Below are 20,664 nucleotides of genomic sequence, written 5' to 3'. Positions count from 1 at the left end.
CTTTTGTTGTATTGTTTTATGTAAACAGTAACTGACCCCGGTTTAAATGTTTTGAAAACTGTGGTGATCCATTCGGGGATGGTGAGCAGTTACTGAGTAGGTATGAGTCGATGCGCATGGGATAGCTGGGTTGAGTTGCCACGAGATATCTAGAAGTCTTCCGCTGTGTTATAAACATTCTTTTATTTGGTTGGTTTGACAGTTTTGAGGAACAGTTGTTTTTTACTTTATCAGTTTTGGTTTTTGGACTTATATCACTTTAAACATATTTAATAAAGTATGTTTCTTTATTGTCTATTTGATATATACATTGCCTCGGGTAACCGAGATGGTAGCATACCCATGCCTTAAGTGTGTTGGAGTTAGTGTCCCCGACAATAATGCGATCACAATTGTCGATCATGATGATCACATGTTTAAATCTCATTTTCAAGAATACATGAGGGAAAGTAATATTTTACAGTCAACTGGTCCACACATATCAGTAATGATTGGCTGACTAGAGTTTGACATTACTGTCGTGCGACGGTGGTGATCAGTTGATCTTCTTCGGTTATACCTATAGGGAAATACTCTTAATTGATCATTTAATTAATCGTATGCCGATACGAGTTAATTAAATTGCTTAAAAATTGACGGATGATTTTGTGAGTAAAATTAACGTGACTCATTGTAATTCGATTAAATGAGATACGGTCTAAGTAATCGAATTGTTTTATTACTTAGATTAAATTATTGTTTACGAAACAATTGAAACGGATTGAACAATTTATTATAAATTCAAGTTGTTGAAATTTATAATTCGATAAAACCATTTTGGTACAAGTAATCAAGAATTACTAGTTAAATTTTGTATGTGACATATTTTATTAATATGTTGATTTTTAATATGTTGAAAATACATTATAGTGTTACATGTCATGTAACATGTGACACATGACAAAATTGACAAATGACAAAATAAAATGGACCTCCCATTTTATGTATGTGTGCCGAAAATGGAGGGAGTATAAGAGTTTATATTGTGTTATTTATTTTAATTGGAAACACAATCATTATACTCTACTCATAGCCATGCAACCCTATAGCTTTTGAGAAGAGCAACTTTTGTATGCATTGGCCTCAAATACTCCCCCCCTCCAACCGGTTTTTGCATGAGAGAAGCCAAGGCTTTTCCTCTATAATTATTCATTACTTTACTTAATATTTTCTAGTGTTAGAAAATATTGATCAACTCTCTACAATTTGTGAAACATTTTAGAGAAAGAAAACTCATAAAAACACTCCTCTCTTGACCGAAATACAAGAGAACAAAACACAATTTTTGTGTCCAAATTTTAAGTAAGATTAGTATTATTACTAGCTCATAATAATATTAGTCATTAAGGGTGTTCCTTGGGTATAAGCTTTTGGGAGAGGTTCTAATTTGAACCTTTATTCATCCATTGTTGGAAAGCTCAAGAACTAACAAGTAGAAGATCTTGTTGGTGCCCATAAATCCGAAACACCAATGTAAGAAGTGACGATTTCTTCTCTACTTTGTTTTATGTTTGCATGCATAAGATCCATTTTAATTTTATGACTAAATTAAACTATCATACTATGAATATGTAAACATATGAGATTAATGAATCCCAACAAGTGGTATCAGAGCCTTAGGTAGTTTTCATGCAAATCGGTTTATTGTTTTTCCGAGTTAATCTTATTAACAAACAAAACTTGTAATTTTGTGTTTATTATGATATATCACGAAATCACTTTGCATGTTAAAGGTTTCTGGTCCTAAATGGATTTTAGGTCATATGGGACGATTTATGGATTTTATTGTTCATTTTATATATTATTGGCATTAAAATGTGATTTTTATGAGAAAAATGTCATTTTTGGACGAAAAATAGCTAATCTTCGAATTTTCCAGTGGTTTTTGGATATGTTTTCACATGTAATACATACTGATGGCCTGTAAATTTTCATGTTAAAATAAGTTGTTTTGCTCGAAATATGAATTTTATAAGTTAAAATCGTATTTAAATGGGTAAATAGGTTAATATGAGTTATATTTCGAATCTGGTCATGTAAATTTAATATGTTATCACATGCAATTTTATAAGATGTGTGTAAAATGTTTGGCTATAGTGAAGTCTTTTTTGCATGATCTATGAATTTTTGATGAAAAATCACATAAATAGTAACTATAATTAGTTATAATGCTAAAACATATTTCATGACTAAAGAAAAACGTCAAATGTTGCATTTTATTATATATTTCAGATCTAAAAGTGAAAAGTTGATGAAAATAATTTTTCTCATATTTTATTGTCATATTTGTTAAAACCGATAAACCGCAACATTGTTTTTCTCGATATTTTTTCAAAATATTTAACCTAAGTTTTGAACATTATGAGTGTCATGGTATTTTTCCAGAATGTTCATGAATTTAAATTTCAAATTTTGGAATTATTTGAAATTTTTTATAATTTTTTTTATAATTTTTTTTTTGATGACGAGGGGTTTGAGTCCCCCCGGGCCCATGCATTCCCGCACCACCACATGGACCATGTAAGCCACCCCATTCGGGGGCTGCAGTGGCCAAGTGATCATCGCCCCAGCTGGTAGTCGAACCTGGGACCTCTCAACTCCTGCATTTCTGCAAGCTTCAAGGTTTAACCCAGCTACCACTGGGAAATGTTAACCCCATACATGGTAGGTTCATGGTTCAATTCTCATTAGAAGCAAATTAATTTTTTATAATTTAATTTGAAGTTTATAGCATAATTTTGTATTTTTGGTCCATAATGAACAATATTAAGAAATCAAGTTGAGTTATAGTCAAAATATTAGTGAAGACTAAGTTTTGAGTCCTAAGATGGTTAGGGTAATTAACTTGAACATAAATATGAATTTATGAGACATTTTGTGATTTTAACAAGTTATAATCACGCAAATCCATAAAAACCGATAACTAATACGATATTGGCTCTTAAAAGGCGATTTAGTATAAAATTAAGCATGTTCATACATATTATAATGCTGCATTTTATTTATGATTGTCATATTTTTATTTTATATAATTTTTGAATTATGTAATTTTACTTAGTATGGCCTTAGTTTTTAATTGATATTACCCGAAATGTATGGGAATATCGATTCGGTTGTAATTATTGTGATCTCGTATCACCGTTTTGTAATTTAATAGATTTTTTTTATTACAAATGTATAATAGGAAATTATGTAATTTTTATTTATTATTTGTAATTTCCCGGAGTTTCCATGAAGACGGTGTTACCTCGAGATGCGTGCCAAGACCGAAGTTCAAGGGACCAAAGGAGTTGGTTTCCGCATTTATAATAGTTTATTAGATTTACTATTTTAGGAAGGCCATACGAGGATTTTTTTTATGCTTTGCATTTTATTTATATGTTGCATGCATCGCTAAATCGCCATAACAAAACATGCATTTTAAATCGAGTTTATCGACCGTGTCAATTACAATTATCGTAGTTCACCGCTTTAGTTCACTTAAAACGTGATAGATAATAAATTGACATGACCTCTCGCTAAATAAACAATTGAGACTTAGCCTTACCAAAAATTAGAAACCATGAAAACCTATTTCGTGAGGGAGTGCGCTCGGCCAAACCGGGGTACAAACCTTGTTACGTAGGGGAAGTGGGTGATAAATGTCTATCCACCGAATTCATGTTGATGAGAGTTGTATCGCCAAAGCGTGCCCAAGTTAATGTGGATTTGGATCATGGACACATTTATTCGAAATTTGGGTTGAACTCAACAAAAGTATTCTCGACCATAGCCGGATGTGTTTTGGGCTAAAGATAAATATTAATGTAATTTTATCGACCAAGAGTTCTAAAAGTAGAATCGATTAAAGAGTTAATCCACCGAGTTATATTGTTGAGGGTTGTATCGCCAAAGCTGTGGACGGCGGGCCGCCCACGGGGGCGCTTGGGTTGGAAAAGAGAAACAAGCGTTTGCATTTTGTATGGAGTCGCCACCAATTTTTATGGGAAATTGGAACCGTTCGAATACCTCGTGTCATGTCAAGACACAAAGTAGAGACATGAACACTAAGCAATCGTTACCCTTAGCATTCTATGTCTAGAATGACTCTCGCGGATGCCAATGAACACGGGTGTTCACGGAGATCTGGAGTAAGGGTGAGGGTACGTATTAGGAAGCTCTTTTTATCGAACACCTAATCCCGCCCGCCTCGATAGCGGCCTCTACTAATGATTAGGGAAGTTATTCGTACTCGATATATCATCGGCTATATGCATGCAATGCAACATCCAAGTTTTAATCCTAACATGTGAGAATTAGACTAAGTCGGTAGACAATTAATTTAGCATGCAATTGGGTCGAAGTTGGAATTAAGGTTCAATTACATGTGAAAACATATAAATGATAAAAGAAATACAATAATTATAAATTACAATAATGAAAGTTACATTAATTACAACGGAATAGGCGATTTATGTCGAAAATACCTCTAAAACGGATAATTTGAGAAAAAGGAATAAAAGAAAGAAATTAAATAAATTAACGAACAGGAATTAGCGCGATATTACGGTTAATAGTTAGTTAATATGTAAACTAATTAAACTAGGTCAAGGCAAAAACGGAGTTCAAGGACAGAGCTCAGCCAGGAACAGGCGCAGCAGAGCTGCGTCCTTTGGAATAGGCGCAGCAGACGCTGCGTCTGTTCCTTGGCTCAGTTCTGCCTGTGAAGCCGTAATTGCAAGCCGTTAATGTTAATTGGTGATTTAATGATCAATTGGTATTATTTACTCGGATGGAAGTGATTAATAGGTTATTTAACATATGAATGGGTCGTGAAAACAGTAAAACATGAATAAGACGGAGTTAAGACGAATTAATGATAGAAGTGAAAAATATTAATGAGCGAACAAATCAATTGATTAAGTCAAATATGATGGATTAATGACGAATATGCGATGAATACAACAAAAGACAGGTGAAAACTATATCAAAGACGAATTCCAGAAACTCAATATTGACGAATTGAATCTCTATAACCCGGAATTGAATTTAATGGCGAAAACCCGCAAATATTGGATTATTTGGGATTTAAGTTGGATTTAAAGAATTAAAACATATTAATGATGATGATTATAATATACATGTGAATTATATGCTATCATGATGAAGAGTTAACAAACAACGAAACAAACAAAAGAATTTGACGAATAACAGAGGACGAACGAAGAAGAAAGGAAGCGAGAATGCGCGGCCTCACGAAGAGGCGCGGCGAGAATCTGCGCTCCTTCAAGAGGCGCGGCGATTCTTTGCGTCCTTTCTCGACGGTTATCTACTGGAAATCCGTAAAAAGAGGTTTTGAAGCATGGTTTTAGAAATCGGTTTTAATGGTATTTTCGACATTAAACCTTACAATTGTGATACAATAATTAAAATACAATAAATAAAAGAGAGATTATACACCCTCAGACTTACATGTTGACGAAACGAGAAGGACTAAGATATCGATTAGTGATGCTCGACGCGAATGCAAAGAAAGTGCCCTCGTAAGAGGAAAACAATTAAGTTAATTAAGTTGATTGATGTGTAGTTGGTCAAATTGGTCGATCATGCAAACGGGGAGGCTGGTACTCAGAAGGATCCGAGCTTACGTGGTCGAAAGTTCAAGCACGTAGACGCCAAAAGTAAGAACAAAGTCTAGAATGCAAAGGGAGAAGAGAAGGGCGGACACTCGCGTGAGAAATATGAGGAGCGAAGGCTCCTATTTATACTAATCACGTGGAGGAATTAGGGTTTCGGAGACTCTTTGGAAGTGAATCTCGGAAAGATATGAAAAAGATACGAGAAATACGCGAGAAAGGGCACGGGAAGAGGCGCGCCCACTGCGTCTCTTGGAAGAGGCGCAGCACCTGCTGCGTCTGTTCCCAAGGGGTTTCCTCCTGCGGAAGAAAGATTTCCGTGTTTGAGTTATGGTAGGACGGAAATAATTCGGTTTTCCTTAATATCTTATGTGAATATTACGGGAAATTGTTTACTAAAAGATAAAATTTATGAAATATGGAATAGAAATATCCGGAACATCCGAACATTCGACTCGGGATTTAACGATTATCAGAAAATGGAGACGGTTTTAGGCCCGGACTCCGAATGTACTCTAATTACTGCCAAAACGACCGTATCGGCACGTAGATGACAACTAAGAGGTAGACATTAATATTTGAGCAATCACTTGATGATAACCTTACGAACTGTCACAAATCGTTCCGCGTATCAAACATGCGGCCCAATCATCACCGGGTGGTTTGCGAGAGGTGCAGAAATGAGGTATCTACAAAAGCGTGCCCAAGTTAATATGAATTTGGATCTTGGAATCTTTTATCATAGTTGGGTAGAGGTCACTATGTAAATGCTTTATTTGTTAAATTATTTACAAATATTATTATAACGATAAATGTTTTGTTTTCATTATTCCGTTAATCATATTGTTCTAATTCTTTACCTCAAATTATATACGATATCATTTCGTTTTTAGTTCAAATCTCCATTAAAACGACGTAACTAAAGACAAATTTGAATTTTATTCTAAAAACCTCGTATTATCCATTGCAAGGATCTCTTGTGAAGATTATAGATAAAAGTTATTCGTGATCAAAAGGGTTTTTGATTTTTGACTAACATATCTACTTACAATGAATTGTTTCTCATGTGCTTAATTGAGTTAAGTACTTTGAAACGTTAAATCATTTTGGTGACTAGATTTGTTAGAAATCGTAATTGACCAAAATACCGCAACCACTTCAATGAAAGTTTTAAGACTAAACAAACGAATGAAGAGTAGTCTTCATGAATTTCAATTTTGCTTCTCTTAGCAAAGACTCATTGAAATGAGTGGGAGCATTCTCTTAAACCGTTAAGAAAAGGATGAGGTTTGAAGAAGTAAAATTAGAATGGAATTGATACAAGGTAATGGTAAAAGTAAAGTTATTGAGAATAACGATACTAAACCTATCAATCCCGACCGATAAAGTTTCCATTGTCTTAATTGTTGGACGCTAGAAAGGAAACTACCCAAAATTATTGAAGAATCAGCAAGTTAGTTGTGGGACATCTAATGGGACCTTCTTCTTTAAATGTTTATTTGATTGACATAAATTTTGCTAGTACTACTTCGTCAATATTAGAAACCGGTGGTGGTTTTCATCATTATATTTGATACATAGGATGATTAGAATATGACGACTAGAAATAAATGATGTCGAGAGATAGAGTCATTGTGTACTCAATCTAGTTTTGGATTTATAGTTGTACCTTAATTATGACTATTAAGTGCATAAACTCTAAATAAGAATATAATTTTGTTAAGATTCCAAAGGGGTTTCACTTTTTTGACCCTTTACACCACGATTTGATGTATGGCTAGCCCATTATCAAGGTAATTATATTCTAAACCAAACTAGAATGATATATCATGTAGATGATGCAAGACTCAAATTGGTAACCCAAGATTAAACCTTAAATTCTGGAATGATGAACGCAAAGAGTTATCGAGTACTCTTGGAACTAATAGATTGTTAATCTTATGGTATATGCGTATCTTGTATTCAAAGCAAGATGTCTCGTGCCTTTTGGTTGAAAAGGAGATCGAGAATGTAAATCATTGATACAGAATAGGTTGATCATTTTCTTTTACCAACGATTTAAGTTGACACTAATGTGTTCACTTCATAAGGTAAAAAGAGAAATCTTTGAAGAAGTTCAAAGAGTTCAAAGAATCACGATATAGTCGTGATGTGATTATCAAAGTGAAGACTTTGATATAAGCCAAAGGAAATGTGATATAGTATCACAAATTAATCTCTCTTAGCACGCATTATGGAATAATGTGTGCACGTGGTTGGATAAAGAAATCAAACCCTATTCGATATGGTTTGGACTTCAATCAAGTTACTTTGAGTTGCTTGATTCTTTTGGGGATTTTATCATTTGTCTAAATTATTTTTCCACTAAATCTAAAACGATTCATATGAGATATGAAAAAGTAGGGTACCATGCTTGTAAGTTTTCACAAGAAACAAATGCTCATTTTTCCTTTCAATAATCACGAGTACAACAAGTTTGTGGCTCGTGAAGCTGTCTCTCTAGAATACACGTTTATTTCTAGAAGACAGAGTGGGAGAAAATATTCAAGAGCCACAAAAGGATTGTGTCAAAAATTGTATGTCGCAAGAAACTGTATTTTCTTGGCTACATGATGTTGTTTCTTCGAAACCTAGGAGGTTGAACTCATCACTTGTTGAAGATGATGAATTCGTGTTACTTTTAGAAAGTAAAGAGCTTGCAACTTACAAAGAAATTGTTTGATTCAAGTTACTTCTGAAAAGTAATGATCATATGACTTAAATGAGAGTGTTTAAGTCACAACTCAATACAAGGCTTAGAGCCATGAAAATCCGAAATAAATTCCAAGTGGAATTGTTGGATATCAAAGAGAGATATCAAAGCTTGATTAGTTGCAAAGTGTTTTGCACTATTCAGATCTTCTTAGGGATTGTATTTCATTATGATGATATATAGCGAGTGAATCTAAAACCCACTTCTTAAATTAGAAGGAATGTATTCAATACATGTCATGAGTTTTGTAGATTCTTGCAATCCTAAAATAATGTGCAACTTAAGAGATTGTCTTAAGTAGGACATCAATGAGTTGGAATCAACATTTTGATCATGTAATAAAACTTTTCTCAATAGGTTGAGATGTTGTGTTTATACATGAAGTTTAGTGGGAGTTACGGAAATTTTAATTAGTCTTATATGTGGATGACATATTGATCATTGGGAATGATTTGACACTTTTAGAGTATTATAATACATCTTCAATATCCGGATTTATGGAGATTAATCCACATGATATTAGCGTCAAATAAGAAGTCCTATGTTGATAAGATTCATGACTAGTTCAATCATGTTGAACATATTTGATTGATTCCATTTGCTTCCGCTGCCGGATCAATTAAATGAGTAATGATGTATAACACTTCATATACTTTGAGTATGATGAATTGTTTCAAAATCGAATTTAAGTAATTGTTACCAAGTAGCCATATAGATTATTCTTAAGTGCTTGAGGAAGCATTAAGGATGGAAAGTTAAGTGTTTTTGATGCAATTAACTAATTTGTGTAAGAGTGTTACACAAATGACAATTGAGATTGCGAAAGGTTTCAGACAAAACCATATTCAAAACACGTGAAGATGGTTAAGGAACCATTGTGGCTATGTTATTTAAGAAATAGATTTACTAGAATCGTCCTAGGCAATAAAGAACAATGAGAGATATTTACAACGGAAATTGAGTACACTTGCAATCATGAGATGTGCAAGAAGAATGAGTCCCGCACACTGTGAAAACAGTGGGAGCTATTCTAAGGCTAGAGGGCCTATGTCTAGATTGGATCTAGACACGTACTCAGAAGGTTTTGTCATGCAAATGTATACATTACAACGGAAAACGAGTATGTAGTAAGGTTGAGTAAGGTACAAGAAGTTGATAAAACCTACTAACCAAAGCCTTCTCATAGGCTTAACATGATGAGTCATATGTCATTTCAATTGGATTGAGATGAACAACTACGTACAAAGATCAAATTGGATTATAAGAATATGAAATAGTAATCAGGTATTGACTATTCATATGTAATAATCACATTTGTCATTCGAGTTTTTAAATCTAAAACTCCTTTTATACTTTGTTACATCCAAATGGGTTGTAGAGTTAATATTGAACCCCGTTAAAGTGAACTCGGATTTACATGGTATTTGCCCATAGTCACTTGTATGAGGTGACGTCTCGAAGTGACTAGAGTGTGATGTGATTGATGGCAAGTTCAAGTGCCATATAGTCATATGAGATGACTAGTCGATCACATAGGCAGACTGTTAGGAACACTTTGTCGGGCCTAATGACCGCTTATAGAGTTCTGGCAAATTTATATAGCCTGGTCGTGGCGAGAGCTACTATAGTATTCTAATGAGTCGATTCTTTTAACTAAAGACTGTTCGCCTAAGGTGGCACAGTTTCAGATTAACTTTGATGTATGTTACTGCGACCTTCGTAAATGGGGTCAAATGGGCATATTTTGGGTTATGATGGCTGTGGCTAGTCGAAGGGAATAGTGCGATAGGAATTGTCCACCCCTTGTCAGGGTTAAAACAATATCTCAGGGCCAGTCGAGGAGTAATGAACTGGAAATGCGTGGCCACGCTCGGAACGTATCTATGGTAGATAATTCCGGTCAATCAGTTATTCTCCAGATCGAGGAAACCACTCTCGATATGATCACTTGCAAGTACGACCTGAAAGACACCTTGCATTGAGTGGGAGATAGTAATAGGACAAGAGAATTGGTGACGCACACTTGTCGAGGACAAGTGGGAGATTGTTGGAGTTAGTGTCCCCGACAATAATGCGATCACAATTGTCGATCATGACGATCACATGTTTAAATCTCATTTTCAAGAATACATGAGGGAAAGTAATATTTTACAGTCAACTGGTCCACACATATCGGTAATGATTGGCTGACTAGAGTTTGACATTACTGTCGTGCGACGGTGGTGATCAGTTGATCCCCTTAGGTCATACCTATAGGGAAATACTCTTAATTGATCATTTAATTAATCGTATGCCGATACGAGTTAATTAAATTGCTTAAAAATTGACGGATGATTTTGTGAGTAAAATTAACGTGACTCATTGTAATTCGATTAAATGAGATACGGTCTAAGTAATCGAATTGTTTTATTACTTAGATTAAATTATTGTTTACGAAACAATTGAAACGGATTGAATAATTTATTATAAATTCAAGTTGTTGAAATTTATAATTCGATAAAACCATTTTGGTACAAGTAATCAAGAATTACTAGTTAAATTTTGTATGTGACATATTTTATTAATATGTTGATTTTTAATATGTTAAAAATACATTATAGTGTTACATGTCATGTAACATGTGACACATGACAAAATTGACAAATGACAAAATAAAATGGACCTCCCATTTTATGTATGTGTGCCGAAAATGGAGGGAGTATAAGAGTTTATATTGTGTTGTTTATTTTAATTGGAAACACAATAATTATACTCTACTCATAGCCATGCAACCCTATAGCTTTTGAGAAGAGCAACTTTTGCATGCATTGGCCTCAAATACTCCCCCCCTCCAACCGGTTTTTGCATGAGAGAAGCCAAGGCTTTTCCTCTATAATTATTCATTACTTTACTTAATATTTTCTAGTGTTAGAAAATATTGATCAACTCTCTACAATTTGTGAAACATTTTAGAGAAAGAAAACTCATAAAAACACTCCTCTCTTGACCGAAATACAAGAGAACAAAACACAATTTTTGTGTCCAAATTTTAAGTAAGATTAGTATTATTACTAGCTCCTAATAATATTAGTCATTAAGGGTGTTCCTTGGGTATACGCTTTTGGGAGAGGTTCTAATTTGAACCTTTGTTCATCCATTGTTGGAAGGCTCAAGAACTAACAAGTAGGAGGTCTTGTTGGTGCCCATAAATCCGAAACACCAATGTAAGAAGTGACGATTTCTTCTCTACTTTGTTTTATGTTTGCATGCATAAGATCCATTTTAATTTTATGACTAAATAAAACTATCATACTATGAATATATATGTAAACATATGAGATTAATGAATCCCAACAAAGTGGTCCTGGTAAGGCACTTGGAGTATGGGGGTGTTATAAAGTGGTATCAGAGCGACGATTTTGGAACTTGTAACTAATGAACCCAATGAACTTAGGGAGTCAAAATAAAATGAACCCGGGTAGGAGTTGTTAGGAGCTAATGCAAAGACTTGTGAGACGTCCTAAAGTTGCGATCTCGCCCTACAACTTTGAACCGTGGGGTGTGTCTTGAGATCGTTATGTGTTTATCTATGTAAGTTGCATGTCTATATAGAAATGTGTTGTATGAATTGGTGGATGAATGCATGTGGAGGATGGAGAATGTTGTGGTGGAAGGTGATAAGTAATATGATTATATGTGTTAGTATGGATGATGGAATTGCATGATAAATGTTTTCTAATGTGGCTTATTAGAAATATGTGAAATAGGGTGTTGTTTATTGTATATACACGTATGTTTATCGATTTATATATATATATATATATATATATATATATATATATATATAGGGTCGGGGTTAGGTACGAACTAAAGTTCCGTACGAACTTACGAACTAAGCCATTAAACCAATTCTTCAAACGCGCTTTCTTAATTGTTTACCCACCTGAAACAATTACATACCCACCCACCAAAAACACTTAAATTTGATCGCCTCCCACCACTTCCACCGCTATCCGTCACTACCACCGTTGATCGCCACTCCCACCGCCTTTTTTACCACCTATATTTTCGTCTATGACCCTTCCCACGAACGAATTTCAGTGTATTATAGCAAGAAGGTTAGATTCAATTCTTATCTTACTTTAATCTTTGAAGATTTGTTTAGTATTTTGAATCTACTCAATTGTAAAGATTATAAGAAGTATTTTAATGCGAAAACATAAGATTATAATCAAAAAAATTGATCGTTAGGGGTGAATTTAATTAAATTTAGGGTCGCCGCTAGGAGGAAGTTCGCCGTTGAAAGTCGGTGTTGATATTGGTGGTGATGGTTCATGGGTGGGGTTAGTGGACGGTGTTGCGTGGTGGGTCAGGTGTTAGTTGTGGGTAGGGTTCATCAGTGATGGTGGTCGTGAGGTGGTGAGTGGTGGTTGCACAATATATGACCGCAGATACACAAGCTAGTACTACCAGATACACAAATCGACTTGTGTATCTGGAGTATTAATTTATGATACCACATGAATGCGTTGAATAGAACATATAAAATAAGTAGCATTTTGGGTTGTAAGTTGTTGCTTCGGATGCAACTTGTTTCTTTCTCAAGCTCGTCTTTGTTAGATGTCATGAATTGGGAAAATCGACAGGTAAACGATGGTCGATTATATAAATTAAGGTTGAATGTATGTAAATGAGCCGTTATATTTTTGCAATATGTTTTTTCTTGGTTTATTAAGAAATTTGATTGATTTTAATGTATTATATATTTGTTTGGGTCTATATATGTATTATGGAATCATGATGTTTTGATTCTCTAGAAAGTTAACTAAATCAAATGCAAGAGAGACCTATCAGTTAATTGGACTGTTTCATCATTAATTCCCTCATTCCTTTTTAGTTTTAAGTTTTAATTCTCTTTTTTTTTTTGGTACTATTGTTTGTTAGCAACTTTTGTTATTTTAGAAAACAAAATGAGTCATTTACTGCAAATAATATAACCACGATGTTCTCGGTGATTTGTAAATTGTGACAGAATCTAAATAATGTGAACATCATTCCTTAAACTAAATAAATGACAATGTGAACTTGTTGTGTGCAGTGACGTCGTTTTTTATTGATCATGTGGCTCTATGTACCATTGCAAGCAAAAATGATAGGTTCCATGTTGCCATAATAGAGGTACCATGCTCTATTGTAAAGCTGTATCAAGTATATAATCACGTTTTGTTTAGGCTCAGGCATTGTATACAGTTCCTCACTTCCTTGTCGCAAAATACTTCGTATATGACTAAAATCCAGTTCTTTTTATATTTATAGTAGATAAGTATGCAAAATATCGACGAGAGGTATAAATTTTTGGAAACTGCTAAAGACCTGCCAACAATCAGTAAGCATTCTGTCTGACTCTAGTTACAGACTTACAATAGAGTCTTACTGTATTCTTATTTTATTTGTCATGGGTTTTGTTATGTGTTTACGTTCATAACGATAAATGCTGGAGTTGTATCTCTATATTTTAGCAATCTGATTTGTGATCTAGCTTACACATTGTAATTTAATGGTCATTTTAATTTTTCTGGTTGTAGTGATGTCCAAGGAGAACTGCTTGAGTACCATGATGAAATGCAGAGCGGTATTATTTCCGACTGACTACCAATAGTTAAATGTGATTTATCATAAAGTCATCATCTTTCATGCCATGATGAAATGTAATTTTTCTGGTTGTAGTGATGTCTATATGTATTTGCAGTTGTTTTGTTCGTCGTCTGTGTCTTTATCATAAAGTCATCATTTTTCATGCCAAGGATGTTATTTTGCGTGCTGTTTGGTGGTTATCAAATTCAATTGCAGATTGCATTTTGCTATATGAATCAATGAATTAGATTTTTCTAATCAGGAGTAACGATGGGCAGTTTGGACCGGAAACAAAAAAGGTGTTGTAACAGTAGCAGTTTAATGAGGCCGTGTTGTGTGGATAGATTAACTAGTTTACCTGATGAATTAGTGACTCGAATTTTATCGATGCTCCCAACCAAGGATGCAGCTGCAACCCAAGTACTGTCCAAGAGAATGAGACGAGCTTTTTGTTGGATAACAAATCATGAATGCTAAAGTTCTGTGATTGCATGTTCTTTTTTTGTGCAGAGATCCTTCAAAACATCTATCGTGCCCAGTTTCTCCCATTAGTAGCCCTCTCTGGAGTCCGAAATCTTCACAAAAAAACATGCACAAAGAAGCCGCCTTTTAATTCCAACCCTCGAACCATTTCCAGCTCATCTGCACATATATACTGTCCAAAGATCCAAAAGAGTCTATATGATGCCCCAGTAAACCATCGATCAAGACAAGAAACTTCAATTGGCATACCTGAAATCTCTCATGAAAAATCATGGGACAAGTAAATATCAAGACAGTACCACTGTCAAAAAATTCAACTGTGAGAATTAGAGTATTGAATCATGGGGAATTTGGGTGTCTATTAGTAAATGACACTTGATCATCTATTGCTGAGGTATAATCTCGAGTCTACAAAAGTGAAAATTAGAGTATTGAATCATGGGGAATTTGGGTGTCTATTAGTTGATTAAAAGTTGCAGTAGCATGAGTTTAATTGTTTTGAATTGCAGGTTAATTTCCTTGTTTGGAGGAGCTGCAAGTGAGTAATGATGAAAACCATGTTAAGAGGCGGATGTGGGATTGGAATACATCTACAAGGGAGGATGGAAAAACTGTCACTATAAATCGTGTTCCAGTGTTAACGAACTTGACAATTGGTGGTACAGATGCCTTGAGGTTGCTTCCTTCCATAATCTTGGAGCATTAGTCTTGTCGTAAAATCCATTACCTTCAAAACGAAGTTGTATTCTTGACGTCATCTGTTTCAACAACCAAATGGAAAATTTGTGTGCATGTATTCTCAGCTGCTAAGATTGGAAGAATTGTGGGTTGGGGAAAGTGAGTCCTTAAAAGAGTTATTTGAAAGCGAGAGTCGTGGCGTCATTGTTTCGCGCCGCATCAATAATTTGTTGCAAAATGAAAACTTTATATTTGTTTTCTCTGCCGAGTTGAACATCATCCCTCTGCATCGCCTTTATGGCTCTCGGTTGCCTCCGGTTAGAGGGTTTGAGTTGGACTTATGTGATTTCAACCGATTCTTCGGCTAGTGTTCAAGGATCACTCCAACACTTCAAGTTCTTCGGATTCTGATTGTATAGAGAATATTTACCTTGCTATAAATAAGCTATGATTTGTACAAATAGACTAAGAAAAAAAACATAAACAAAAAAATCTAGATTATTAGAGATATGTATCTAGCAAGTGAGAGGAGTGTATCTAGCTAGTTAGATGTATGTATCTAGTACTTGAGAGGAGTGTATCTAGCTAGCTAGATGTATGTATCTAGAAAGTGAGACGAGTGTATCCAGCTACTAGAGGTATGTATCTAGCAAGTTAAAGGAGTGTATCTAACTAGCTAGATGTATGTATCTAGCATACCAAAAATTTGTATCTAGTAACTCAATAGGATCAAACGAGTTACCTGTTTGATCACAATCGAACGAGTAGCTTTCTTTTAGCCTACCATTATATGTGTACTCAATAATTCTCACAATCCACTAGAGGAACCGAGCTACCCGTTTCACTAGCTGTCACTATCAGTGATGTGTGCAGGAGTGCAGGAAATACGAAAGCGAAAAGGGTGATACAACACTAGCATTGATTTGGTAGTAAACTACTGTATTTTATTAGTCTTGTCATTATCAGCTAATCAAACCTACCAAAGTCAGCCAGATAACAATTTTATCCAAACAAATGAAGTGATTAATGTGTATTTTAAGTCAATCCAATGCATAAAAAAAGCATCATTCCTCAGTAACAATATCAGATAATAGAGGTTATGATAAGCTAGCATCAATAAAAGTGGCCTTATCTCTTTGTAGATGAGCATTTATCTTCAATTAGAAGATTGCAAAATAGGGACCAATAATGATGCAGTTTATCTCCTCATCGATCTAGCCTATCTTAATTCGACACTTTAATTTAAATGCGTGTCCATTGTTGATATATCATGCATTGGAACAAGAGAATCCCAAATTTTATTCCCGGAAAAAACACGACTGTAAAGAGAATATTTACCTTGCTATAAATAAGCTATGATTTGTGCATAGGGACTAAGAAAAATAACATAAACAAAAAATACATGTATCTAGATAATTAAAGATATGTATCTAGCACTTGAGAGGAGTGTATCTAGCTAGATGTATGTATCTAGCAAGTGAGACGAGTGTATCTAGCTAGCTAGAGGTATGTATCTAGCAAGTTAGAGGAGTGTATCTAACTAGCTATAGGTATGTAACTAGCATGCCAAAAGTTTGTATCTAGCAAATGACACTTAATTTTTACATTTGCATTTCTACGAAAATTTATAGAAATGTTTATCAACTAGGTGTCGGCCTGTTGCGAATAACTTTTGTATTACATCTGATAAAAATGAAACTCTTTATTATATTCACGGTTCATTACAAGTTAATCATACAACAAACAAAGCACTAGCAAGTACTACACCCTTTCGAATCTTGATTACAACAAGAACTCGAAACCGAAGTTTAGGATTTTGGTATGAATCGTCTTAAACAATTAATGACAGCTATCGGAACTTCAACGGCTTCTAAAATCCGACCTTTGGTACAACAGAAATTTTACCATATCAAAATCTATCTGTAATCTCAATTGCATGAAAAAACACCAGTGGTGTCATCTTCTATAAGGAATAAGAGCCTAGGTACACAAGTCTATTGTTGTAGATACAGAAGTCACTTACTCTAGATACACAAATATACTTGTATATAGAGGCCCTCATTCCACCGACAAAGACCTATGCCCTTTAAGAGCCACCATCTTCTCCTTAGCAGGCAACTTGATAAACTCGGGTTCCTTGTTCGAGTTGGCAAGACTAAAAGGCACATTCATGAGTGACATGACTGACTTTTCGACAAGTCAGCGGAAAAATCCCTGACTGTTATCAATCGCATCATACAATAACTGAGCTTTGGCAATGTTGTTCTTTTCTACATGTGCTAGTCTACCCTGCTGCATCAAATCCTCAAAAACCAAACCGCACATGTAGATACCGTAGTACGAAGGTGTATTATAAAGCAATTTGTTCTCAGTGTGGATCTTATAATCGAGCATAATTGGAGTATTAACCTGCACAAGCCGATAAAATCGTTGCCAACAATAAAAACAGTCACACTAGATGGTCCTAAATTCTTTTGCACACCAGCACAACCAATTGTCCCATAGAAGACCCAAACCCACCACACACAACCTCAGGCCAACTACTGAAACATCACTCGATGCCGAAGATACATTTGGTATTACTACGAGATATCCCGCATATCCCGTACTAATACCATATGTATCCTGGCTAGTATTTTGTGTATCTACCGCTCCACTACGATCCACCAAGCCGACCACCGTCCACCACCGCCACTTCTGCCATTAGGACCACTACTACACTCCACACAACTGCAATCAGCTTACCACCAACCAATAGTACTAAACAATCGGGAAGTCAATTATTGTCATGACCTGGGTAATTCAATTAAAATAAGAATATCAAGAATTAACACTATGAGGTATACAATACATACTAATCTGACCTTTTTCCAAGCATAAATTATTATTTCAACATGAAAAAGTTAAAATTGAATATGGTTCATAATTTTCAATTGAAAATTTTAAATTTTCCACTGAAGTAAGCAGAGAAAAAAAAACAGAAACAATAAATTAAGAGATTGTTAGAGTACTAATCAAAATCATACCTTCTACCCAAACAATAACGACTGCTTTTACGGCAGCTATCCATGAATCTGAAAGTAGGATCGGATATAACATTAGATATCCGAAACTCACGACGTTTATAGTGTGATTCACTGACTTTCGAGCTTTCCGATGACTTGACGGCGGTTGAGATCAGGGATAAGTTGGTATGGTCCACCGGTGACAAGTATTGGCCGAAGGGTTTGTTTTGACTGGTTGATGGTGGAAGGTATATGGATTTGAAAGTGAGATAAGGGGGTTTGTTTAACGAGAGTTATGTTATTAACTCAAATCTGACGGCTCTTTAGCTGAGTTCGTAAGTTTGCACCGAACTTTAAGTTCGCACGAGATCCTATTTCTATATATCACACACACACATATATATATATATATATATATATATATATATATATATATATATATATATATATATACATACATATATATATATATATATATATATACATATATATACATATATATATATATATATATATATATATATATATATATATATATATATATATATATACATATATATACATATATATATATATATACATATATATATATATATATACATATATATATATATATACATATATATATATATATATATATTGTTGAGTTAAGCATGCGGGTAGTATACGAGTCAGCATGACTCGATCGAGTGAGGGGCACTTGATCGAGTAGGTGAGAGACTCGATCGAGTGGGTATGACTCGATCGAGTGGGGTGTATATCATTTCTGGACAGTGTGCTGTTTTTGGGCACTCGATCGAGTAAGTAAGGGGACTCGATCGAGCAAGGTCAACTCGATCAAGTAGATAGTGGGCTCGATCGAGTGAGGTTTTTGATGCTTTCTGGTCAGGTTCTGGAGTCGAGGCACTCGATCGAGTAAGTGGGCAACTCGATCGAGTGGCCTCAAATCGATCGAGTAGGTTGTGTTACTCGATCGAGTAGGTTCTGCACAGGTTATATACGTGTTTGAGTTGTGGGATGTGTGTTTATGTTTACCTTTTCTCTTATATAGTTCAAGGATGCCGCCAAAGAGAACTACGTTGTATGCTAGGGCTGAGAATATGAGTATTGATGAGTTAGTTAAGATGCTAGAGCATCAAGACGCGCTTACAAATGCTTTAAAGAAGTTTGGGAAGGATAAAGAGGCTGGGGTGGATTTTGCTAAGATGAATATCAACATCGCTCATTTCAACCCAAAAGAGTATATGGGTACAGCTGCGTCAATCTTGCTTGATAATTGGCACAGAGAGATGGAGACTATTCTGAATGTGGTTCATTTCCCTGAGGACTTTAGAGTGGAACAAGCTGCGTTCTAATTGAGAGATGCGGCCGGAGAGTGGTGGGATAAGGTTTGGGAGAGTGCCTTAGACCTATATGTGAAACAGGGGTTGTCAGCTATACCTTGGATTGAGTTCAAGAGAGCTATGCGCCGAGAGTTCGAACCTGAGCATGTTCGTAGTAAGTTGAGGGAGGAGTTTGATGATTTCAAGATGGCTCCGGATATGACAGTGGCTTAGTACTATTACAAGTTCAATGAGAAGTCTAGGTACGCAGAGGATATGGGGCTGAGTCAGGAGAACTTAGCATTGAGGTTTAAGAAGGGTCTGACACCTAAGATCATGGAGAAGCTGCCTGTAGGAGTCCTTACTGATGTTAAGGAAGTGTATGAGCGAGCCGGGAGAGTTGAGAGGTTAGTAGAGATGGCTAAGGAGAATATGGAGAGAGGTTATGAGAAGAGGAAGGCTAAGAGCGAGGGTGGTGGCCAGTCTAGTTACAAGAGGGGAAACCATAACCAGGCGAGGGCTTACTCTTTGGGGTCGGGGTTCAGTGGTGGAGCTTCTTTTGGGCGTGGCCGAGGTGGTGGTAGTAGCAGCTGGGGGATATCTTGCTTTAATTGTGGCGGTGTGGGCTACAAGAGATATGAGTGCACCAGTGCTATGGGCAGGGGTCTCCAGAGACCATCTCCTATGCCATGTGAAAGACCATAGTATGGTGAGTTTGATAGTTGATCAGATACCAGTGGTGGGTGAGTTTCCAGATGTTTTTCCAAAGGAGATACCAGGTTTACCACCAAAGAGGAAGATAGATTTCAGTGTGGAGTTGAAACCAGGGACGGGACCAATCTCTAAAGCCCCGTACCGCATGGGTCCTAAGGAGTTGAAGGAGCTGAAGAAACAGATGGATGATTTGATTGATAAGGGATACATTAGACCTAGTGTATCACCATGGGGAGCACCAGTTCTGTTTGTGAAAAAGAAAGATGGGAGTCTGAGGTTGTGTATCGACTACAGAGAGTTAAACAGGGTTACGGTAAAGAATAAGTATCCTTTGCCAAGGATAGATGATTTGTTTGATCAGTTGAACGGGGCGTCATTCTTTTCTAAGATTGATTTGAGGTCGGGTTACCATTAGGTGAAGATTCGGGCTGAGGACATACCGA

General features: G+C 35.6%; 2 long non-coding RNA genes across 3 annotated transcripts; one reads left to right on the top strand and one right to left on the bottom strand.

Moving 5' to 3' along the window:
- The first annotated feature begins 12,318 nt into the window (after positions 1 to 12,318).
- LOC141647610 (uncharacterized) lies at positions 12,319 to 15,936 on the top strand. 2 transcript variants are annotated; one of them, XR_012545770.1, is made up of 7 exons: positions 12,319 to 12,503; positions 12,659 to 13,031; positions 13,484 to 13,563; positions 13,702 to 13,771; positions 13,971 to 14,017; positions 14,530 to 14,896; positions 15,012 to 15,936. It is a non-coding gene; the product is annotated as an uncharacterized LOC141647610 (long non-coding RNA). The 2 variants fall into 2 exon arrangements; XR_012545771.1 differs by lacking the exons at positions 12,659 to 13,031; positions 14,530 to 14,896; positions 15,012 to 15,936 and having other exon boundaries at positions 13,705 to 13,771.
- Positions 15,937 to 16,864: 928 nt separating this feature from the next.
- On the bottom strand, positions 16,865 to 18,401 carry LOC141646068 (uncharacterized). Its single transcript, XR_012545317.1, has 2 exons — positions 18,207 to 18,401; positions 16,865 to 17,973 (listed from the first exon to the last, which is right to left on the bottom strand). It is a non-coding gene; the product is annotated as an uncharacterized LOC141646068 (long non-coding RNA).
- Positions 18,402 to 20,664: the final 2,263 nt, after the last annotated feature.

This window comes from Silene latifolia, chromosome 3 (genome assembly GCF_048544455.1).
Source record: "Silene latifolia isolate original U9 population chromosome 3, ASM4854445v1, whole genome shotgun sequence".
Taxonomy (NCBI): domain Eukaryota; kingdom Viridiplantae; phylum Streptophyta; class Magnoliopsida; order Caryophyllales; family Caryophyllaceae; genus Silene; species Silene latifolia.
Note: the sequence above shows the minus strand (reverse complement) of the source record. Positions and strands in the feature narration are given on the sequence as shown.